At 41.3% G+C, this 25,903-nt stretch overlaps 1 protein-coding gene across 1 annotated transcript in view; it reads right to left on the bottom strand.

The window, feature by feature from the left end:
- The window catches only part of LOC310849383 (uncharacterized protein), a gene marked incomplete at its 5' end in the record, with an annotated part of 87,028 nt that overhangs the window by 48,483 nt on the left and 12,642 nt on the right, over positions 1–25,903 (bottom strand). The window lies entirely within an intron of this gene.

Here is a 25,903-nt window from a genome sequence, read left to right as displayed (position 1 = left end):
ATCTTCCTCTAGACTAAATACTGTTTGAAATCCTGAAATGATTATTCACTCAAACACCAGCTGCAACGTGAAGGAAAAGCACATCTTTGCTTGCAGGGGAAGAGACTCTGGAATTGCTTGTCATGAAAGATCCCCTCAGTATTAGTTGGAACTTTACAGCAAAATAGAGCAATTCTGTGAAGAAAACATCACTGGGATAGCTAGCTAGGCCATGACAGCCAGAATTCTGGTCACCTTTGTTAACTTCCAAGATGGAAAAAGAAACCATTTTTAAAAAATACTTATTTGGGGATATATTCACTGAGAATGCTGTATTGTAACTTTTGAATAAATGTTTTTAAAAATTGAAACAAATAAATAACAAAGGCAGAAGAAGCCACTGAACTTAGCAAGTCTCACTACAGTCGACATTCCCTTTTCTACTGTAATATAGCCACATTGCTTGTGTAGAATAATGTTATCCCCTGCCTCCTATGTTCTTTTTGGTAGTTTCTGCCTAGTTGCTTCAATAAGTTCTCCTGATTTGTGGCTGCTCACCTACTAGGGAATTATGTCTCTACTATCCTATCTGGAACTTATGAGATGGCTGTTGAAAGGTTGCTTCCAACTCTGGAGACTGCATATATTTCCACAGCATTTTTAATATAGCTTACTATATAATAAAACTGTAAGGATGCCACCATGCTGCAGTTTGTGTGGCAGCCCCTAATTAAGTTTCACTTCCTATTTTGCTGTTTGCTTTTATGCGTTTGTGGTATTTCTTCTTGAAATGAAAGGCAGCATATATATTCCTTTAACAGATAATAAAACAAGCAAACAGATAAATATTAGATCAGATAAATTCTCACAACAACCTTATCAGATAGGTCACAATTGTCAATACTCTGTTGCAACTGAGGGGCTAAGGCTGAGAAACTGACTTGCTTCAAGTCACCCCATGAGTTGGTGGCTGATGAAAGATTTGAACTGGCATTTCTTAGCTCACTTTCCAGGCCACTATGCTACAGCAGCTCTCATTTTTAAGCATAAAGTTTAGATTGTAAAGTTTGTAAAATAAAATAAAAATAGTGAATGCAATTAAATATTGGAGCAGAATACTCAATGAGTTTGGTTCTGCCTAATTAGCAGCCTTGAAATCAAAACCAGACACCTTTCCAAGTACATTTAAATGATTTGGTGTTCTAATACTGGAGAAATGCCAAAGGACCTAGAGTCCATGGCATTATTCTTCTACTTGTATTGAACTCTAACCATTGTCAGATACATTAACACTGGTTTCACCCACACTGAACATAATATTTTGCTGTTGGTAGGTGGGAGAAACAAATGTTCAGGGGGAATAATTTATTTGAGCAAATTTTGCAAGCTTTTAAATGCAAATCTTATCCATGTTTCTTGTGACGTGTCTCTCAAAATGGAGACAATAGTGCTATTTTATTAAAGTATTCAATAAGTAAAGAGGGAGCCTCTATCAGAGGAGATACAAATGTTATTAAGAATCAATTGAATAATGACAGATTTTGCTATACTTAAAACTCTTTTCAATGTATCTCTTTAGTGGGGAAAGTTCAATTGGTAAGAGGAAGATAAATGGGCTTGGAAAAATTTCAGTAAACTAAAATGCATCATGGAATGCCAGCATTAAGTTTTTCTTCTCCATTTTATAGCGAGCTATTGTAGTTAGTCAACTCTTTCAGAGTGTAATTTGGGCTGATGGCTCTGAAGAAAATCCAGCCATTGAAAACTAGATTTAATTCCTTTTGAACCACTCTGATTTTTTTTTAAAAAAAATCTTTTTAACATGTCCCAGCACTGCAAAATCTGATGAGAAATCCACCTTGAACTGTGCGCACTTTGACACACAATCTCTCTCTCTCTCTCTCTCTCTCTCTCTCTCTCTCTCTCTCTTTCCCTAAGGCAAAATGATCCTATATTCAGCAGGGTTTTATCACAGTATTCTAAAGGACTCACACAGAATGTACCTGATAGAACTGGACCAGAATGTCACCCATGATAGAAATTACGATCAAGACATGGTGGATACATAATGAGAACCTTATCTATTTTGCAGTGGGCTGTGATTGGTAGAGAGTACCTTTAGGGGGTTGTTTACAGAAATCAGGTCTCCTGCATTAAAGGCAAAGAAACTGTGTAAGCCTTTATGCAGTGTTCTTTTTGTTTGCTTGTTATATGACACAATAGATACTGGCTGTATTTATGGTATTCAGACAATGCACAAGCTTGCTCGACTGCTCTTGGGGTGTTGCCTCCTTAGAAACAAAGCCTCAAAGCCCAGAACTTTGTCCTGTGCTTCAATACAATATTACCCGGGAAGTTTAGAAACGAATAGCATCACCACTTCCTCTGTTTCCAATTCTCTGTTTCCAATTCTCAGACTATTAGTGCCTTTTCGATCATGTAGCCAGAATGCTACCTCAGTACAGAAGAGGGGGGTATCAGTGGCCTTGGAGGAACCCCAAGATTTGCAGAACAAAAAGGATTTGGGGAAATGTATTGGGGGTCCCTCCTAAACAGCTGACTCTGCACTGAATATACACAATGGCCATGCAATGCTGACTGGGGAAAAACAGAAAACTTGGCGCAGGGAGGACAGAAAGGAGTGGCTGGAATCCCGACCCCCAGTACTCCAGAATGCAACATTTGGTTGCAGTTCCTGCTTGTTTCATTAGCCAATTCAAGTGGCTGAGGGGTGAAAGGATCTGCCCATTTTGGTTCTGCCAGTTTTTCATTTTTTTCAGTCTTAAATTCAATTCTCCACATTTCCACAGCAATTTGCAAATTTTATTCTTAACCCCCCCATGAAAATTCATCAGTGTTTCAGTGCAAATTTCCCTTAATAAATGCATTTTTGTGTTTCGGCTATTGTACACATTTTTGCAAGTAATTGCTCCCGATACAACACATTTTGGTATGCTGTTTTCATTAATATGTTCATTTTAGCTAGAATGTGAATTTTTGTAAACACTGGTTCGTTGGGGAACTGCATCACAAAATTCAGATAATTTCAAAGGATGACTGTATTTTTGTTCTTATATTGTGTTGGGGAGTGTGGCTTTCATAAATTTGGCCTTTAATGTGAACTGAATCAAATCTCTCTCCCACCCCTACCTGAAATAGTTTGTTGCAGATTCTGATTGTCGCATTCTCCCTTCGAAAGATATATACAGTCATTTGCCCTCCAGATGTTGCTGAATTCTAATCCCAATCACCTCCTTTGGCTGGTCAGGGATGATGGGAAATGTAGTTCAAAAATTCCCCATTTCCATTTTAGTGTCTCTAACTGCATTTATATGACCCTGGCATCAATGACCAATCTAGGAAAACATTTCTTCAATTCAGATCTTCCTGCCCAGATGGGACATCTGGTATTAGATGCAATCACCTCTTTACCTGGCACGGTTTTCTGAAGCGGAGTTCTGATTGGTGTGTGGCAAAGAGCAAGTCACCTACAGTCTAGTCTATAATCACATTAAGTGCTAGTTTGTTGAACTCAACTGGATTTGACTTCAAACATCAACTCCTTGAATTTGGCCTGGAAGCACATAGGCAGATTATGGGAACATTCTCTTGTATCTTCTGGAAATGTTAACATATCGTAGCAGTGGCAAATGCAAGAAATATCAATCTGTTTGTTATTTCATGGAAATATGCATTTTATGGTTATGATATACAGCAGTCTTGTATTAATCATCTACATGTGCCCATGTAGATGGCAGTCTAAAATAGTACATATTAAGTAATATTATTAATATTAGAGTTGATATTTCTTATATAGCCTACCTTGATTTCAGCAAGGCATTTGACAAGGTGCCCCATGATATTCTTGTAAAGAAGCTGGGAGGGGTGGCTAACACCCCAGAGGGCAGGATCACACTTCAAAATGACCTTGACAGATTAGAGAACTGGGCCAAAACAAACAAGATGAATTTTAACAGAGAGAAATGTAAAGTATTGCACTTGGGCAAAAAAAATGAGAGGCACAAATACAAGATGGGTGACACCTGGCTTGAGAGCAGTACATGTGAAAAGGATCTAGGAGTCTTGGTTGACCATAAACTTGACATGAGCCAACAGTGTGACGCGGCAGCTAAAAAAGCCAATGCAATTCTGGGCTGCATCAATAGGAGTATAGCATCTAGATCAAGGGAAGTAATAGTGCCACTGTATTCTGCTCTGGTCAGACCTCACCTGGAGTACTGTGTCCAGTTCTGGGCACCACAGTTCAAGAAGGACACTGACAAACTGGAACGTGTCTAGAGGAGGGCAACCAAAATGATCAAAGGCCTGGAAACAATTCCTTATGAGGAATGGCTAAGGGAGCTGGGCATGTTTAGCCTGGAGAAGAGGAGGTTAAGGGGTGATATGATAGCCATGTTCAAATATATAATATATTCTCCCTCACATAGAGGAGGGAGAAAGGTTGTTTTCTGCTGCTCCAGAGAAGCGGACACGGAGCAATGGATCCAAACTACAAGAAAGAAGATTCCACCTAAACATTAGGAAGAACTTCCTGACAGTAAGAGCTGTTCAACAGTGGAATTTGCTGCCAAGGAGTGTGGTGCAGTCTCCTTCTTTGGAGGTCTTTAAGCAGAGGCTTGACAACCATATGTCAGGAGTGCTCTGATGGTGTTTCCTGCTTGGCAGGGGGTTGGACTCGATGGCCCTTGTGGTCTCTTCCAACTCTATGATTCTATGATTCTATGATATCTATTTGTTAAGACACCATCATGCAAACTGGGCTATAATATCCTATAAAAGAGGTGGGTTTTTGAGTTTATTTGTTTTTTGAAATATTTCTTTCAAAAAGAAAGTAATGAAAAGGAAGCTCAGCTATGAATTTGATTCTAAGGAGCTTACAAAAACTATTTGCCCTTGCCCTTCAGACTTGGTTCCCAGAGCCCTTTCCCCCCAAAAAATGCATTCCTTTTTTTTAAAAGGGGGGCACTATATTTTATTTTTATTTTGCTGCCAATATACATTCCATTTTCATTCAGCAAAGCCATAGAACACTTTTTTTTCCCTTGCAGAGCTTTTGATTCAGCACATTCTTGAAGTGGAAGAAGAAATACAGAGGAAAGGGGGGGGGGAACACTCCCTTGGTGATTTATACATCTTTCTGTGGGAGGGGTCATGAAATGTACCACTGCACATGTCAAGAGTTCCTCGTGGCATTTATTGGAGGTCAGATGTGACACCAAATTTCCCAGTGCAAAGAAGAAAAGTGGAGGGACTTGAAAAGAATAAGTTCAGATTGCCCTAAGAACAATCATTGCAGGAAGATAAGGCAAGAACTGTTGAATGAATCCTGTGAATTGTGATATGCTGATAGAGCCTTTCCCAACCTCCTGCTCTGCAGATGCCTTTGGACTCCTAACTAGAAATGGGGAGAGAGATGCAATTCCGTTTTGCATTTAAAGCTGAAACGGCCTAAATTTGTGCCTTTTGAAACAATACTCAAACGAAAGCACAGCTCCCGCTTGAAACTGGCACTTCTTTGAGTTTTGTAATGCACGATGGAGTATGCTGAGATAACTGGACTAACTGTGAGAATTAGAGAAAAAAACGAGAGAGAAAATTCTTGAAGAATGGAAATATTTTGTGGAATAATTGAAAAAAATATATCATGGTTATGTTAAAACGTATGCAGGATTTGAAGTATAGCAAGAAGTGAGAATTTATATTTTAATAATTTAGAATTAATGTCTATACAGTGGTACCTTGGTTCTCAAACTTAATCCATTCCGGAAGTCCGTTTCAAAACCAAAGCGTTCCAAACCAAGGTGCGCTTTCCCATAGAAAGTAATGCAAAATGGATTAATCCGTTCCAGACTTTTAAAAACAACCCCTAAACCAGCAATTTAACATGAATTTTACTCTCTAATGAGATCATTGATCCATAAAATGAAAGCAATAAACAAGGTACTGCAGTCACACAATCAATCAATCAGTGACTGAACTGGGTTCCACACAGTCATAAAAACAAAACAAAAAGAACCGCAAAAACAAAAATGCAAAACAACTAGCAATGACAGACAGACCTCAGTGTAACACTCAAAATGGAAGCATGGCACTCAAGTTCGCAAACTGGAACACTTACTTCTGGGTCTGCCGTGTTTGGGTTCCAAGTTGTTTGAGTACCAAGGTGTTTGAGAACCAAGGTACCACTGTAATGGATAAAATGTAAGTAACATAGCAGCTTTATAAGGGAATAAAAGAGCACCTTGGAGGGGTCAACAGATATGAGAGATTTGTCCAGATTGTATTTTAAAAGAATTGGTAAAATTTGAAAATGTAATGAAAATATTATTTTTTAAAAAACATTTTGTAATGCAGTTCTCCAGCCAGTAATGTGCACCAAAAAAGCTTATACTAAGGGAAAGTGTGCCTAAATATGCATATATTCATGAAACTGAAATTATATTAGGGGTAAACGTGCATCTTAGGAGAAATTTGCAGTAAAATGCTAATTCATGAGACCTTCTTTAAAATGATCCGCAAACTGATCTGCAAATGTAGAGGACTGAACTTAAATCTGGAAAAAATGAGAAACTGAGAGAAACTAAAACTGACTGCTTCCTCCATCCGCAACTCCAGTTGCCATCAGGTCTAAACCGCATGGCTAATGGTCAGGAAAGTAGATGGAGCCACAATCCAGTAACATCTTGGAGGGTGCCAGGTATGGGAAGCCAGCACTCCTATTTCCTTCTCTTCAAAGTTATATATTAAAAAATCGGGAATATTCCAGTCCTAAACAAACTTACTAGGTGGTAAAGCCCATTAATCACTGCGGGCTTTACGTCTGAATAAACATTAATAGGATTTCATTGCCCTGTTAGGGCATTAGGATCTATCCTAGCGATAGTTCGTTGGCCGCTTTTGGAACGAAATCAGGACATTTGACTCCTTATTGAATTAGCTAGAGCCAAGCAGCTTAGATATGCATAATGATACAAAGAAAACTTAATTCATGATGTTTAATAGTGTATTCACTGTATCTTCCATGCTTTGATGTGCCAATTGCCTTTTAATCGTGCTCTTTTTATTTTATTTTAAAGGGCTTGTTCCACAGAAACTGAAGCAAACCCATTTATGCTTGCTGGAATCTTTCCATGTGCTTTTCATATTGTCTCCAAATTGCTGACCTCTTAATAGTAGGGAGGAAGTGTAGAGTGAGTTAGAGGGCTGTAAAAATAATCACTCCAGCAGCCCATCTCTTCAAGCAGTACACCCACACAAGTTTCAGTGAAATAAATGCCGGCAGCTCTCATAGTTTGTTTGGGAAAATATCTTCCTCGAGGTTGGAGAATCGAGCCTGATTACGAGATATTAATCTTGCATTTCAGGAGTGTGTTTGCATTCTCATGAAATGCTTTCAAGGAACATGTATTGTTAAGAGGTTCCTGCAAGGGGCAGATTCACCAGCTTCCAGCAACCAGTGCCATGCAGTGGACAGAGAATTGAATTGGATCTGTAGAGACTCGGTTTCAAATCCCTCCTCAACTACAAAGCTCATTGGATGACTTTGGGCCTCTCACTAGCTCGACCACACAGCAGTTTTGGGGAAAACCCAGGGTATTACTATGATTACTATTTACCTTCAACCTAAGGTCCCAGGGCAGGTGACAACAATTAAAACACAATGTTAAAACAGTTTAAAACAACGTAAGATCACTCATATAAGGTGGGACATAAAACTGTAAATCTTAAAAGTGTCAAAAGCCAGGGTAAAAAGGAGTGCCTTCTGTATTTTGCGGAAAACTGCATGATGAAGATGCCAGGCACACCTCTGCCACAAATAATGCCCTCTCCCAGATTGCATCAGAGCTGTATCTAGGTGATCTTGCACCCCTGGCAGAACCGTCCAGATTGCGCCCCTAACCATGGACAAATTAGCTCTTTCTGCCTCTCCTCCAACCCCCCTCCACCCATTCAATTCCTCATGCACTTCACCTTGATATTTTTATTTATAGACATATTCTTAGCCAATTTTGTGCCCCCCCTTGCCTGTGCCCCAGGCAGGGGCCCACCTCATCACCCCCTAGCTACAGCCCTGGGTTGCATGCACACACACACACACACCAAGCTTCTGAGGCTGTAGGAACTACCAACAGAGCCCCCCTGCCTATCTTAATACACAAGGGGGTCTGAAAGTAAGGAAGTATTTCAGGTATTTGGGGCCTAAGTCATTTAGGACTTGAACACTACCGTTCCTTGAAAGAAGGATGGAACCAAAAAATGTGGTAATAAACAAAGTGTCATTATTTCCACAGTTCTGGACTCTAATAGTCATAGCCCCATTGAATGATTTATGAAAGATTCTGTTCCAGGATGCAAAAAAATAATAATTTGAGGGGCACATCACTAAAACATATTAAGCCCAACAGAAACACACACACCCCAAAAAAACCCTGCATTGGGTGTGAGCAATGTGCCAAACATCAGGAATTTCAACAGCCTGTGCTATTTACTTAGAAAAGTTTAATAGGATTTACTGAGTAAGTATACATTGGATACTGTCTAGGAGAGCTATGATACTGCTTCCACAGAGTGATGTTGCTGTGAGACTAGATCTGGGATGAGTGGATATACCTATTTCTAGTCAATATCACTTTTTGCATCCTTTTACTCAAAATTCTGGTCTTCATTATTCAGCCATTTTATATTTAAAAAAATCCTCACAAAATATGTATTTATATTTGTTTTCTCTCAAAATAGCATCTAAATGTGTTTTTCTCTCTCATCATTTTTACTTAAATACATATTTTGATATATTTAAACTGACAACAATTGCATCACAACATTTGGAGAAGTGTGACATCCAGTGGATGTTGAAGTTCTGATCCACAGTTTAATGCGAGCAGTGCAGATGAGGTCATTTCATATAAGAATTCGGAAAGACTGAATTTTTCAAACATCTCAGACTAGCTGGCAAACAGAGGAAGCTCAGCTAATTGGATGAACGATGTTTGAATACTGAGATTCCACCAGATATCAAAGAGTTCTAGGGACAAAGAAGGTGGCAGTAGAGTGTCATTTACGAAAACATTCTTTAAGGTTCGTGAGCTGTGAAGAACAGTGGCATAATGCAAAACTGAAAACAAAAGCAAACACTTTTTGCAATTAAAAGATAGTAACACTGTACTCTAATTAGTTCTCTCAGGAAGTAAACATGTCTCCAGTTAAGTGAATGAGTGACAATTACTTGGATTATTGTCATACTTAAAATGTCAGAGCTGAACGACCGCTTCCAGCTCATAAGAATAAATTCTACACACTTAGGTGTCAGAAACAATAAAGTTACATATAGACATGTTTTAATGGACATAAAAATTCACACAGGGAGAAAGAGTCCGGCAGAACAGTGTACTAAAAATGACTAATGATCGATTGGGCATGCTGTCTCCCTCAGAATAATCACAGTTAACAAATATAAAGGAAAGTTAATCTTACGAGCACTGATTAATACCAAACTTGCACATAGTGGAGGATGGAAATCTAAGCACCACACCAGAATCACTGCACTTGGACAGAGAGGGAGGAGCAGCAAAAAGGTTAGCGCTGTGTGGATGTGTCAGAGGGAACACAAGACTGGGTCTGCCAATGCAGCTGCACAGCACTGACCTCCGTGCCATGTTCCTTTCCCTTTCCTCATAAGCTGATGTGAAAATGCCAGGTGTGCACTGCCAACAGTCCCTGTGGACCAGCACTCTGTCAGGGTCTACACCTACCTGTCTTGCCCATCCTCATGCTTTAAATCAGGCTTCCTGAACCTCGGCCCTCCAGATGTTTTGAGACTACAATTCCCATCATCCCTGACCACTGGTCCTGCTAGCTAGGGATCATGGGAGTTGTAGGCCAAAAACATATGGAGGGCCAAGTTTGAAGAAGCCTGCTTTAAATGCTTTGACCTGGGGCTAGGTAAGTTTCACCACTTTTTACTACTACTAGGCAAACGGCGTTTCCATGCGCTCTGGCACTCGTCACGGTCCTCCGTACACCAGTAGTGGTTTAGTCGCACTGGCCACATAACTCAGAAAACTGTCTGTGGACAAACGCTGGCTCCCGCAGCCTGAAAGAGAGATGAGTGCCGCAACACCATAGTCGCCTTTGACTGGACTTAACCATCCAGGGGTCCTTTACCTTTATCTTTTTTTACTATTACTAATACAGGCAGAGACCATTTTACATGCATGCGATTGACTACCACAGACACGCTCATCACCGCAGACTCTGAAGTAACTGGAAAATGGGGCAGAATGGGGCTGGAGTTTATGGAAGCGGTTGGGGGGCGTAACAAGGTAGGGCAGGTTTATGCATGTTCTGCTGATGCATGGGGGCCAGGAATGCAACCCCCTTGCAAATGGGGAGTTGCCTGCAATAACAACAACAACAATACCAGAAGTGAAAAGCCGAAATAAAACCCTCCCCAGGCTTCTGCTCATTTTTAAAATGGAAGAGGTTGGGACAGGAAAATTGTGTCCCTTTTGGAATCTGCTGCCTGGAGCAACTACTCCACAGTTTTTCCTAATAAAAGTGTCCCTGGAATGAATGAATGAATAAGAATACCAGAATAAGCCTAGGAGCACTGCCTATTCCATAAAGTGGTGAGAAATGAAAAAGTTTTTTAAAAATATTGTATAGTGAATGTATTCCCCCGCCCAACCCCACACTCATTAAAGGAATCTTCTAGGATTCCTTTTAGTAATGCTTTAAAAAAGAAAAGTCACTCTAATTGTAGTCAATGCCGACATTGATTTGCTTCAAACCTGCTGTGAAATTCAATATGTGGTTGTGTGATGGGGACACAAAACTGTGTTTTTCTGCTGCAGAACACACCAACTGTGATGATTTATCATATGATTGCTGTGTCATTAATTTTGTCTATACTATAGGAGATACTTATTGCTACCTTGTCGTTTTGTTTAATGAAGAAACAACATGGCTGCAAGCCTTCTTCATTGTGCTAGGCCAGGAAACTATTTTCATTTAAACATACCATAATTTGCTAATTGCTTATGTTCCCAGTATCTCAAACATTGCTTCTGGCGTAAAGACTTCCTATTAAAAAAAAAAGAAAGGAAAGAAGCAGACACACTGCCAATTAATTAAATAGCAAAGCAACTATGCCCACGTATTCCAAAAAGCATCTCTAGCAGTGAATGGTAGGTGAAAAAATCAATGACCTGCATGCACGTCTGTGTCTGATATTTTGTGTGTCGACACATGTAAAAGGGGCTTTGCTTCTTATGTAAATCCCAATTTGCATGCAGAACCAATTGTGAGCTTGCATAAATGTAGAGAACAGCTTGGAAAAGAGAGCATAATTGACAGAGTGTTGCTGAGAGAAAGCATGAGAAACTGTGGCTCAGATCCAGGCCTGTCCTTGACTTCTTCAGCAAGAGACTGGGGCAGCTAATGAACTATCTCACAGGGTTACCATGAGGATGGATCAGATAAGAATTGCAATGGACATTGAAATCCCATTTAAGACAGCGGTTTTCAAAAAATATTTCCTCAGGGATTTAATATCCGCCAGAAACCTATCAGAGCATCGTGACTAAGGCATTTGGGAATGGTGGACACAAGAGTCTGTTTGTGTCCTGGTTTTCTCTGCAATATATAGCCATGGGAGAGTGTTCTGGGTCAAATTCATTTGGTGTAGAACAGGAGTAACATTCTCTTAGGTTGGATCTGTACACGCAGCAGAATGAAGTGGAAATAAGACCCTACTTCTGGCTGGGAATTATAACATTCTAATGTTCTCCCACTAACCAACACACTTGCAAACAGAAAGCGAGCACATCAGGGCAAAATTTTCTAGCTTGCTTTTCCTTGTGGGGAATGTTTCATGTAGAGAAGGGTTTCCATAACTTGGGTCTTCAGCTGTTTTGGACTACAATTCCCACTGGTTGTGCTAGCTAGGGATGATGGGAGTTGTAGTCAAAAACAGCTGGAGACCTCTGTTTCAACAGGAATCAGTGAGCAGCCTTCCATTCCATATTTCCGCTTGACTCTATTTTTCATAACTCATAGAACTAAAAGAGAGAGGAAAATACCCAAAACAAATTTAGGTGTTGTTTTTTTAAATTTGCTCCCTATCACTCACAGAAGGTTTTATAGTAAACAGCACGGGAGATAATGAAAGGTAAAATTTCCATCTCAAAAGGCTTGATTCATCCAAATTATTGGGACAATCGCTTAGGTTAAATATTTAGCCCAGAAGGCAGTATAAAATTTCATCAAAATTCAAGCCATGCATAAATGATCTCAACCTGCAGCATCTATTTACTCCAGACAACATGCCAGTCACATTTCTCAGACAGCAGATTGGAAGTAATGATCAAACAGATAAGGATGAAAGACTAAACGTGCCATGCCACCCATATATAATTCAGTTGGAGGCAAACCTATTAATAGTGTCCTGCAACAGCTAACAGGGTTGTTGTTGTTGCTGTTGTTTCCCAGGCAATTGAAAAATTTGTGTCAGCTATTACAGAAAAGGAAGGGGAAAACAGTAAAAAAGCTAATGAAAAACATGTGGCATATACAAAGAAGCCAGATTTGGAGGTTGGGGGATGATTTAGCAAAGCTGTAGGATGCTTTTTGGTAGGTCAGTGAAAACAAATGCGCTGCTAGGAAACAGACATTGGAATATGTTCAGGATGATGAGAGCAATAAATGTCCCTCAAATGAGAGATGTTCATTTAGGTGGCTTGGTACATGTGCACATATATTTTCTATCTGCCACACATGTGAGGATAAGGGAAAAATTGTTCCAGTTCACATTCAGAGGCAGGCCTTTCTAACTCACATTTTCTGAGGCCGCATTTTCTGAGGCACGTTCGCAACTCGCAGCATTCACAACCCACAGCGCATGCGCTTGACATGATTTAGTCTTCTGCGCATGCACATGATGTCATTTTGTGGATTTGTGCATGCGTGAGCGCCGAAACCCAGAAGTAACCCATTCCGGTATTTCCAGGTTCGGTACGGTCCGCAAACCGAAAACGCACAACCCGCAGCATTCGTAACCCGAGGTATGACTGTACATTTAAAGCACTATGATACCACTTTAAACTGTCATGGCTTCCCTCAAAGAATTATGGGAGCTGCGGTTGGTTAAGCGTGCTGAGAGTTGTTAAGAGATGCCACAATTCCCTTACAGAGCTGCAATTCCAATAGTGGTTTAATGGTCAATCCCTCTTCTCAGAGAACTCTGGGAACTGTAGCTCCGTGAGGGGAATGTGGAGGTCTCCTAAAAACTCTCACCATGCTTAACAAATGGCAGCTCCCAGAATTCTTTGAGGGAAGGCCATGACTGTTTAAAGTGGTATCATAGTGCTTTAAATGTGAAGTGTGAATATGGACTAAAACAATGTGTGGGCAAAAACACATTCATCTTTCAAAAGCCGTGCTTCTCTTAATTTTGCAATGCAATCCTCCAGCCAAGATGTGTGTACCAAAAAAAATGCATATACTAGGGCAAAGTGTGCGTAGAAATGCATATATTGGTGAAAATAACATTTAAAAATACGTTATGTTGGGAGGAATTGCATACAAGCATATGTTTATCATGAGAAATTTGATGATTAATTTTCATGAGGACTTAAAGGGGGGAGAGTAAATGTCAAACTGATGTGGAAAGGACTGGGGGAAAAGGAAATTGAGGGAATCCAAAATCCAAAATTGGCGGATTCATCTATCCTGACACACATATCACTGTTTAGTGTAATATTTTGAATCAGTCCTCTGTGGCCTGGAGATAGGATGGGGAAGAAAAGGACATACAGAAACTAGGATTGGGGGAAACTATTTAGGCAGGCTACATCACACAGCTGGACAGTTCATAGCATGGACCTGCCCAAGCCCAGAGCTCTTTATGACAGCTGAGTGACAGGAAGCTGCAACTACATAGGAACTGCACTGTGAGTGATGGTTATATATGCAATCATGTGCCAAAGGATGGGTGTCTTTTAGTGTAATGCAAACTTCTGTGAACTAATTCAGAGTGAAAAACAAGCTGCTTTCCTTTTTGGAGGCTTGAACTTGATCTAAATTCAAATCCATTTAACCCAAAGAGGTAAAGTAAAAGACAAAGAGAAATATCATATTCACCTCAAGAAAGATCCCTTGAGATCCTGCTCACCTCAGGCGAGATAGGGCTCAGCAAAGGTCACCATTTGGGAACCAAGACTTGACATAATTTAGCACCCCAGATAAGTCCAGTGTCAGACTGGAAAAGAAATGGCTTTTTCTTTCTTTCCTGTCTTCTCCCATTTAATGCAAAGCAGTAAACGAAAATGCTACAAGGCACTCATGCTGGCATGACAAATTTCAAGTCAATAAGTCTTTCTTGCTGTTGCCAAGATGTACACTGAGATTTGGTGCTTGGCATTCAAAATTAGATAACCTTCCTTGAGTAACTACATTCACTGTATCTACAAGAACGAGGCATAAATCAACAATAATTGAAGTACTAAAAGTGTCTAATTTCCAGCACAGTGCTTCAAGCAACAACTGAAATTAAAAAACTGTTAAAACGCAGCTACATACCCATACGATCTTGTCATGAATGCACTGAAGCAGAGGTTAAGAAAAAAAGAATAAATATGCATTCTTAGTTGAAAGTAATGTTCTTCCATAAATGGGTGGGATGAATTGAGGAAATGTCAGGTCTCATGTGGGTACCATGCACCTCATAGGCAAAGATTCTGTATGACCATCTCTCAAGCAAGAAATGGAATGGCTGTTGTGCATAGGCTTTGCATAGGTAGCAGTGGGGATGGGCTTGTGTGTAAACCTGGTCCTCCAGTCCCATGTTCAACACTTTTAACCAATATTCAATAACTATCTCCCTTACGACTCCTGAGTCAGTTCTGGGATGTGTCTTCCCCCTGGAGCACTGAATCATAGGATCCATCTGCAAAGGAGCCAAAATTCACATCTGAAACTCCATCAAGTGGACAGCACATTTAAAAATGCTTTTACCTGCTGAGCCGGCTTCTATTTTTAAGCTGCTGCTGTATTCCTTTTGTGGGATTGCTTAGATTTTAATCACCGTAAGCTGCCCTGAGTAACGTGAATGCACTAGAAGGGTGGGGTAGAACAAGTGTAACTCATCACCTGAATCCTTTTTCAGGTAATGCCCACTCTTCCCACCCCTGTCCTTAATAAGATCATCTTCTGTATTATATATCATGCCCACCAGAAAGTCTTTTCCCTATAGCTGTGACCTTTGGTCTACTCTCCCCGCCCCCAGATGCTCCAACCCTCTGAATTGCTGCAGGAGCCAAACTTTTTCAGCTTTACCTAGTTCCATTCCCTTTCTTCATCTCCCTGTCCCCATGATTTTAAACTGTGTTTCTTGGTTTTGTTCAGATTAGTCAAGACCCACGCAGGAAACCTTTGCCTATTTTTAACCATATCCATAAGGAGCTTTCCTAACAGTAGTGGACTGTGTGGTGGGAAAGGGGAAGAGGAAGCCTGAATGCATCTGGGATTGGGAAGAGAAACAAACTATGGTTAAGGAAAGGCACTGAGTTCACACATAACAACATGCAATAGTTAAGTCAAGGTTCACTAGCCAACAACAAACCAGGGACGAATGTTGGTCTTTCAAATTTCAGCAGCACACTATGTGAGGCCATAGTTTGGCACCCTCACCCAGCCTCTTGCTTTCTGTTCTGCTCAATTCACTACGTCATAGTTCTTTTTCCATGTGGCACCCCCTAGGCTTCGTGCTCAGGTCAGCAGAATCAGTCGTGCTGCTCTAAATCCGTCTCTGAACAAACCATGGCTTCAGATCATCATTTGAGGGCAGTAAACAAGCTACAGTTAAGCTGCTGGGCAAGGTTAGAACATAATGTTTAATAAACCATAGTTTAATAAAGCATGGCTTAGCATTATGTGTGGACTTGGTGAATGTCTCAGGGTCCACACTTGAACTTTATCTTCTAGTTCCTTTTAGTTTCTGTCCAGTATCATTACAGTGGTACCTCAGGTTAAGAACTTAATTCATTGTGGAGGTCCATTCTTAACCTGAAACTGTTCTTAACCTGAGGTACCACTTTAGCTAATGGGGCCTCCCGCTGCCACAGTGCTACCGCCACACGATTTCTGTTGTCATCCTGAAGCAAAGTTCTCAACCCGAGGTACTATTTCTGGGTTAGCGGAGTCTGTAACCTGAAGCATCTGTAACCTGAAGCATCTGTAACCCGAGATACCACTGTACTGCAATACGAACATCCTGTTTTCTGTATTAAAAGGTTTTGCTGGTTTTTTTTTAGCCATTTGGTAGTATGCTTCTTCAAATTAGAATATTTTGAATGTGGGCACTTCAATCAGGAAAAAAAACAACAGTGCCAAAACACAACAGAACACTCAGACAGTACATTTTGAGTTGAGAGCCAAAACAAATAAAATTAGGGAACCATTTCCATCTCATATGGTATACATAGCTGCTCAAGGTGCTTGCACTTCCTTAATGTAAAGGGAATTTCAAAGGGGACTGGCTTTACAGGCAAGCAATGCCTAGGATAAACATCAGAGGCTAATTTAAAGCTCTATAAAAAATGCTCCACCATGTACAGTATATCTGATAGGGAGACATTAGTTTTTACACTTTGATTGAAAAGTTAAAGGGGGAAGCGGTTGTTTCTCAGAGAAAAAACAACTTTTAAAAAACAGCACTCAGGCATGCTGCAAGCAAGGATGATTGAACCAGAGGATTTTGTCTCTCACGTGGCCAAGCTAAATCCTGCAAAAGCAAACTGCACAGAGTGTTTTCAATCATTATACCTCAGTGGAAAACTAAAAATCAAAAGTGGGCAAGATCTAGGAATGAGCACTAGGAGCCTCCTCCGCCCCCTGACCGGCCGCCTGCCTAAATCACACCAGTGCGCTCCCTCGTCTCTTTAAAGCTCAGCTAGAGAATGTAATTCACACCTCTGTAACATTCATGAACAACTGCTGCAAATTCCCAGTTTGCAGGGCTTCCTGTTAAATCAAGAGACAGATAAAGTATAGTTTTATTCACAATTGAACAAGCAGGCCTTTAAACACATCCTGTACGTATAATCCATTTGCCTATCCTCTTTCCCTCTTCCCAGTTTCTCTTCTGCCTGCCAGAGCCATTTCAAGATGATCTGCAAAGACCAAAAACAACAACAACATTTCCTGCTCCCTGCTAACCCCAAGTAGTCAGGTGTTCCAAGATCAGTTTTGGACCAGAACTGAAAATAAAGATGAAAGGAGTGAGGTATGGGTTGAACCTGGGGCATATTTAGGAATTGCAAGACTCTCTGCAGAGGGGGAAATAACAATATGGGATGGGTAGCTAATGTAAAGGAAATCTGTTGACCTGCACTTCAAGAGCCAATTAAGGATTGTAGGGAAGCCCCTTCCCTCCTGAGGGTCCACAATTCTGATCAGGTAGATGTTCCATATCCAGCCCACAGAACCCACAGCCCAGAGCAACTGGTCTCAGGAAATGCCCATCATCCTGTAGGGATGGTGTAAAACAAAAAAAAAGCTAAAAGCCCCTAAGGTGTTTCTTGATCCTGCAGGATTATTTAGATGGCTCTGAGTGCTGATGGTGTTGTATGAGATATACTAATGATAATGTACAAAAGCACATCCCTTGGAATCATAGACTGGTAGAGCTGGATCCCTACCCCAGGGGTCCTCTGGTCCAACACCCTGCAATGTAGGAATCCTGTCCTCAACTGTCCCTGTGTGGGTTCGAACCACCAACTTTCTGGTTAACTGGCAGGTGCACTGACCCACTGCACCACAAGGGGGGCGTTTGGTGGGGGAGCACAGCTTGATGGATCCCTATTCTTTGCCAACACACTGCCATATTTAAGATGAAGAAGGGGTTCTCTTTGATGATTTTGGGGGTCTTCTCACCTTCCATTGTAGCATGTGAATGTTTGCTTGCTTGCTTGAACTGACCATTGGCTATTGTCTGGGTGGTTGGTGGGAAGTGAATTCTAAGACACTTATCCTGGAGGCACTTCTAGTATTCATGAATATATGAAATTCCCTTATACTGAATCAGGCCATTGGTTCATCTAGCTGTCTTCTCTGCAGGTCTCCAAGATCTCATGTAGACAGCCTGGCCAATTCTACTATCTGTGTTCTTTTTGAATAGAGATGCCAGGAGCCATCTGCATACAAACTGTGTGATCTGCTGTTGAGCGGTGATATCAGCCCCAAGCTCCTCGTGGTCTCTCTTCTTACAGCTCATACTAACCTGGGTGAAATGGGACATTGCAGAACATCTGGATGATATTGAACCGATAGGAATGTTTGTACTAATAGAAACCTCCCTCAAGCTGGAATAAATGACTTTGAAGCCTCTTTCATCTCTGTTGTTCTATGATTCTACAGGTACTAGCATATCCTCTGGAATAATCCTATTACAGTAAATGGGATTTCTTCATAATGAATAGACTCTGAGCTACAACTCTGACTCACATGCAAATTAATATTCCCCAAATATTTGCAGTGCTGCAGCTTAATCTTGTACCCCTTAATAAGAGCCAGAAGCTCCTTACAGCACTTTTGTTTTGTAGTTCTCTTAAAAGGGAAATGTTAGGCTTAACATGATTTTTCTTGTTCCTTATTGTTTATTTGCATCACTTATTTGGTTTCACCTGAAATGCATCACAACCCTCATGTCAACCATCCTCTCAGCGGGCCTTTGAAACAGATAGTTGTTGCCAATTTGGGGATGAAAAGCTGAGGATGGTGCGCAGCAATTTATTCATTACAATGATTCACTTACTTGCATGGAACTTGTGAGGTCTAATCCCATCCCATGCACCTAAAGATGGTTACAGTCCCATCCACTGACTTCAGGAAATTGGAGAAGGGCCATAGCTCAGTGGTAGAGCATCTGCTTTGCATGAAGGTCCCAGGTTCAATCCCCAGCATCTTCAGGTAGGGCTTTGTGAGGACACTGCCTGAAACCCTGGAGAGCTGCCACCATTCGGTGTAGACTATACTGCACTAGGTGGACCAATGGTCTGACTTGGTATATGGCAGCTTCATACAGGCTTGATCTGCCATTGGTCATGCTGTGTACCACTTAGTGTTGTGGCTAACTGGTGGATCTGAGAGAGTGAAGTCAACCTTCAGGGATACCAGAAGTCATTGAATTTGGATAGTTATTCATGAACAAACTGCAGAGAACTAGCTTTGGTAAACGAAATGATCTGTTGTCATACTGGCAAGACAGACTGTGCATTTGGGGCATCCTAAGGACAGACACTACCATCTCTAAGTCAGCTCCTTACTCCATGGTCACATAGATGCACTTGAGGAACAACCCTCCCCTTAAATCCATAGGGTCTCAAAGCGATGGCTGAATAATTACCTTCCGCATACCCAGGGCCCCTAAGAATGTCCATAGCTGAAATGGAATGAGAGTCTAGGTAACTCTGGAGCATGTTCACCAATACTTCAACTGCGGTTTGAGGCTGACTCAGTGTATATATTTCTTTGTTAAAATTTGAATGGGGAGGAGGGAGCCGCCAAAGGGAAGAATGAATTGCAGAAAGTTTTAGGTACCAAATTATTTCCCAATATGCTTTGTGTACATATTAAGCAACAAGCATGAACAATAGTTATGGCACTTAGTTCCATTCGTTTGTTTCCTTGAAATGCACCTAAGCAATAGTTTCAGCCATGAAAATGAACCACAACTAAAATATGCCGCTTATCTGCTTTATTGTTCATTTGAAAATTGTGGATCTCCTTTAACTCGTTTGGTAAATGTGTCCTTTCATCATATAAATTATATATATATGGCACCTGCACAACAGAATCACTCTCCCTCCATCTCTCCCAGTTGCAAGATATCTGAAACCTTATCCGTTGTGTCATGTTGGATCACAGACAGTCAGTTCTATAAATTTTGGTCATCTCAATCCTCATCTCCCCAACTGCCTTGGTAAGATACTCAGACTGAGTTTGCTTGTGTTCTCACCAAGACCCCCTCTACTCAGAGTATCCATTTCAATGGGAAAATGGGGGTGTCCCTTTTTTGTTTATTGAAGAAGGAGAAGGAGAAGAATATACAGGTTCATTGAGGCATATTATTTAAACAGAGGCGCATAAACCAGGTTCATATGGCAGAAACTCAACTCATAAACTAAACTCCAATAGACCTGAATATGTTCATTAACTGGTGTAAGCAAAAAAAAATATCCCATTTGTTTATGGAATGTTAAGGGCAGAAAGGACTTGTGGTATAAGGCCCTTTTCAATGGGAAACACTATTTCCCACCCTTTTTTCTCTCTCTAAAAAAAGCTCTTTTATCAAAATGTGTTTTACATGTGAGAGCTTCATAAAGCAGATAGGGAACAGGGCACATGTCCTGTGTAGGCAGTTTCTGGAAAAGAAAATTTAGGTGTGCATGCCAGGGGAAAAAGTGACCATCACCATTCTTATCACTATCCTACTAACCTACGATTGCTGACAAAACTACCTTAATTCTGTGCATGAGATCATCTATAAAGTTTACATGCATACAGAGGTGAGGAGCAAAGTTAAGGCAAGGGAAGAATTTGATATAAGTGAATGAATGAAAAAATGAATGAATTTTGTAGGGGAGTCAAAGGTACAGCCAGGAAAAAGAGTTCTTTAAGAGTGTGACATGCTTTACAGGCATTTACACAAGACTAAAACCAAATCTGACTGCTTATTCTTGTTCAGGCAGTTTTACCTATGATTCGGACATCTGCAGAAATGGTAACAAATTGGCCAGAAGCGAAGCTGAAACACTGAAACTTTTCCCCTTTTAAAGAAGAAAACAAAACATCACATAGCCTAAATAAAATGTAAAATAGATCTCAGGAAGAATCCTAAGAATTATTTTTTTTTCAAACAGCCAAGATTAATTTCAAATATTTTGAACACACAGGCAATCATTTGCTTCCAATGGATAATTCATTCTGCTCCCTACTTACTCAGTGTAAAATCAATCTGTTCTGTTTGTATGACATAAACAACAAGCAGTTTCACAAGAATGAGGCAAACCATATGTGAAGGTGTTTAAGAAAACACAACAGGGAATACACTGTGCAAAGAAGCATCTGCATTTATTTCAATGTCAAATCACTTGTGTGTTATAAAAAATGAAAGTTTATTGTTTTTGCTAAAAACAATGTCACCATGGCACTGCAGCGCTTACAATTAACTCTTGCTTTCCTTCAATCTCTCAGATTCATGTGTCCCCTATGGGAAGCAGGTGGAAATAAACCTGATGGTTTTTAAGCACTGTGATTTCAGTGCCAGTTTCAAGACTGATTTCATACACTGCTGAGTACATTATGGTTTAATGGAACTGCGTCACTGACAATGGCTAACCCAGCCTCCCCAACCTGGCACCCCTCTGGAGGTTCTGGCAGGAGCAGTCGGCAGAGCTAACCATCACCAATGTCACTGTGGCTTATTGAGAGGGAGAGGGGTAAAACTGCAGCAAAGTTGGCACAGTGCAAATGCACCCATGTTGTTATTTAGTCGTTTAGTCTTGTCCGACTCTTCATAACACCATGGACCAGAGCATGCCAGGCACTCCTGTCTTCCCCTGCCTCCTGCAGTTTGGTCAAACTCATGCTGGTAGCTTCGAGAACACTGTCCAACCATCTCGTCCTCTGTCGTCCCCTTCTCCTTGTGCCCTCCATCTTTCCCAACATCAGGGTCTTTTCCAGGGAGTCTTCTCTTCTCATGAGGTGGCCAAAGTATTGAAGCCTCAGCTTCACAAACTGTCCTTCCAGTGAGCACTCAGGGCTGATTTCCTTAAGAATGGATAGGTTTGATCTTCTTGCAGTCCATGGGACTCTCAAGAGTCTCCTCCAGCACCATAATTCAAAAGCATCAATTCTTCGGCGATCAGCCTTCTTTATGGTCCAGCTCTCACTTCCATACATCACTACTGGGAAAACCATAGCTTTAACTATACTGACCTTTGTTGGCAAGGTGATGTCTCTGCTTTTTAAGATGCTGTCTAGGTTTGTCATTTCTTTTCTCCCAAGAAGCAGGCGTCTTTTAATTTCATGACTGCTGTCACCATCTGCAGTGATCATGGAGTCCAAGAAATTAAAATCTCTCACTGCCTCCATTTCTTCCCCTTCTATTTGCCATAGGAGGTGCCGTGTATGCATTTGCACTGTGCAGACCTCCCTGCCCTCTTGCACCAGTGATGGGAGGTCAGGTAAGTTTTGCTGCCCCCACAACCTGCTACTGAGCTGCAAGCTGGCAATTCCCATTGGCCACAGGCAGCGTAAAAGAGAAACACAACTGAACAAAATTCAAAAAAAAATATTATGACCGGGAAAATATAGGGGACAATCATAGCTGAACTGTATTTTTACCTTTTTAAACATAAACTGTATCACTGAGAATGGGGAAAGAATTGAGTTTCTGCTAGGAGGTGGTGAGAGTTTTCTGGGCACCAAAGACTCTTGTCTCCTACATGAGCATAAGGCCTCCTGCTCATGGAGGGAACTGGAACCCAGCAGAGGTTCCGCACTGGAGGACAGGGATAGTTCGGCAATTTCCACCAGCTCCCCACTCCCCTGCAGCCTCCTCCACAGCCAGCGGCATAGCTAAACACTCGGGTGCCAGGTGCGGCCCATACATCCTGCAGCCAGGGGCAGGGCGCGCTGCATGGAGCCTCTCTGCCACCTCTTCCTCAGCTGTAGGGCAGTTGGAGAGGCGGAGGGCAGGCACAAGTCCCACGCTGCCATTTCAGGGAGTGTGGAACCTGCAGGCACCCAAACCACCACATCACTCCCAGGAGAGACGTGTGGCTCGGGCACACTGCAGGCCCCACAGTAAGTGCCGGCCCCCGTGGTGTGGCGCCCAATGCCAGCCGTGTTTCGTTACGTTTGTTGACTGAACTATAAAGTTTCATGAGCCCAATTTTTTTATTATTATTATTTTAAACTCATATTTTTGTCATTTTGTCACCCCCCCCCTCAGCGATGACACCCGCATCCCTCACACCCCCTTCCTCCACCACTGTCCACAGCCACCTCCTGCACTGTTCTGGAAAGTTCCTCAGTCATCTGGTGCACTTTTTCAGGGGGCTGCAGAGGGACGGCAGAATTGGCTAGATGATATAGATAGATATAGATATAGATATAGATATAGATATAGATCACCTTCTTCACTGCGAGTGGAACTCCACCAGGGGCAGCCCAAGACATTTTGGTACCTGAGACAAACCACAAAATTGTGCCCCTCCTCACTGTTAGGGACAAAAAGCGGTATGAAGAATGAAACCAGGAACAAGGGGGGAGTAAATATCTACACCGGAATCTGCTGCCCCTGTGGTTCCTGCCACCCAAGGTGGTTGCTTCACCTACCTGATGGTTGTACCGGCCCTGAACTCCACTGAGCTCATCTTCAGATCCAGCTCAATGTGCCCGTGAAGTAAGTGAGCAATAGATTGGGCCCTGTATGTCCTTTGGGGTTTGCAGACTCATTTTATAAAGATTTCAAGGCTTGTCCACTTAGGGCTTCACATATTATTGAAGTATGCTATGAATTATAGCATTATGGAGACAAATATTGGCAGTGATAAGAGTAGCAGTTTTTGCAATCACATAAAAAAAAAAGTTTGAGGGAAATCCTGTCTTAAAATACACACTTCTTGGCTCCTGTATTCCAATTTTATGTTATTTTCAATTTTATTTTTTTACAAGGCAAAGATAATGGGGCGCCAGGATACTGAAAAAGCCCAAACCATTTTCAAGGCCATTGTTAGCTGATAATTAATGCAGTACATGTATCACTTTGAAGATGGCTGGTAGTACAACATTTTATGATAAATAGACTTTATGGGGTTTTTTTTAAAAGCAGGATTTTGTAAAAAGGCTACCCCAATAAATGATTTACCAGCTCCAGTAAAAGATCAAGGAAATTGCTCAGATTGCATCTCAGAGTATCTAAAACTCTGATGTTTATGGAAACCTAAAAAGCTCCTAGACCTAAAGCCCCATTATTTTTTATTTTTATTTTTGTCTCTAATCATCTAACATAATATATTGTTAAAGAACTAGTAGAGGAAGGTCTGGGATCAGAGAAAGGGAGCAGCCCTTCAGAGACAAGTTGGGGAGACAGTGCGGGAGCAGAGAAATGAAGAAGATAAACAATAGACAGCTTAGAGCCTGCCCTTTGTTGATCTCATTGCTACCCAGCATTGCGTAGAATTTTTGTGCAGCAACACACCAATTTGCTAAGCCTCTGTCTCTAGGGTGCAGAGATGTTATTGCACTACAGTTTCCATCATCCCTGACCACTGGTCCTGCAACTAGGGATGATGGGAGTTATAGTCCAAAAAAAGCTGGAAAGCCAAGTTTGAGGAACCCTGATATAGCCCATCATTATCTGCTCTGGCTGGCAGTAGCTCCCCAGGGTCTTTGACAGAGAATCATTTGGCTATCACATGCTGCTCAAACTTTTGGTAACTGGAAATGCCAGGGACCAAACCTGCAGCTTTCCACATGTGACACACGCAATGCTCTTTTGCTAAGCTATCATTCCCTCCCCACAAAGCCACTGGTCCCTGCTTTCCTGCTAGGGCTAGAACTGGAAACTTCCTGCTCTATAAGCAACAGCTCTGAGTGACAATTCAACAAGCCACTCAGATGGAGCAGGGTATGGGTGGGCCACTGAATAGAGTTCCCAATTTTTGATTTGATAGCAATCTTCCTGGCAGCTGGTGAATCTAAGGTGGGCCAGTAGTCAATAGACAAACAGTGGGATTTAGGGTAGAGCAAGTAAGAGAGTGGTTAGAGCAGGGCGAATCACATAAATAAGAAATAATAATATTTGATTATCAAACAAATATTATTTGCAAAGATCAATCCTTTCTTATAAGGGATGGAACAGAGATTTGATCCCATTCGAATTTAAAAGTGAATGTACATAATTAGCACTTTCAATGCGCAAACTGAAACAAAGCCATCCTTTGACATTCACACCGAATTTTGCAATGCAGTTTTCCAGGCAAGTCGTGTCTACAAAAATCCATTCTATCAGGGGAAACGGATTTGCATAAATAAATAAATATTAGGGAAATTATGTATATCAAGAGAAATTTGCACTAAAATACTGCAGAATTTTCACGATGATCTTTTTATGATAAAAATCACAAATAATGATGTAGAAATGTGGAGATCTGAATTTAAGATTGGAACAAAATGAGAAACAGGAATTGACAGATTCGCCCACTCCTACTTCCTTATTAAACTTCCTCCTGCCCGCTCATCATTTCATAATCAGATTCCGAAAGCAATAGCCTTAATTGTGCTCTTAAGTGCTCCACACGGGGCCAGTGGGGATTGTTTGAAATCATAACTGCCAAGGCAAGCATGTACCTCACGTCTAATAAATCAGTCGGAAAAAGGGGCTGGCAGCATTTTGCCACTTCAGTCACTTCTGTTTTGAAACTTGCAACATGGGTTTGGGTTGGGGAAATAGATATGCACGCCTTATTACACTGGCATTATTATGCATGTCATCACCTACTCGTAGTGGTCCTTTCCTCTCTTTCACTCTCTCTCTTAAATAAAAAAACAGTGTCTAGGAAATGTTTCTGCACAAATTGTTAGCGTTGAAGAGACTAGGAGTTCTTGTAAGATGCTTCTCATAAGGTGGAGCAGGAACTCTGAAGCCAGGAGGAAAGAGGGCGAGAGAGAGAGAGAGAGAGAGAGAGAGAGAGAGAGAGAGGAGGCAGCATGTTTTGTCTAACTGAAAACTCCAGGCAAAACACTAAGGCTGGCAGAATATAAAATAAGGATTTGGCAAGAATCTTGTGGTTAGAGCAGCTACTTGTGCAGCTACTCTTTTAAAAAGAAATGCCCAGGG

This window comes from Podarcis gaigeae (genome assembly GCF_964106915.1).
Source record: "Podarcis gaigeae genome assembly, chromosome: 7".
Taxonomy (NCBI): domain Eukaryota; kingdom Metazoa; phylum Chordata; class Lepidosauria; order Squamata; family Lacertidae; genus Podarcis; species Podarcis gaigeae.
The sequence above is the reverse complement of the archived record's forward strand: the minus strand, read 5'-3'. Positions and strand labels throughout refer to the sequence as shown.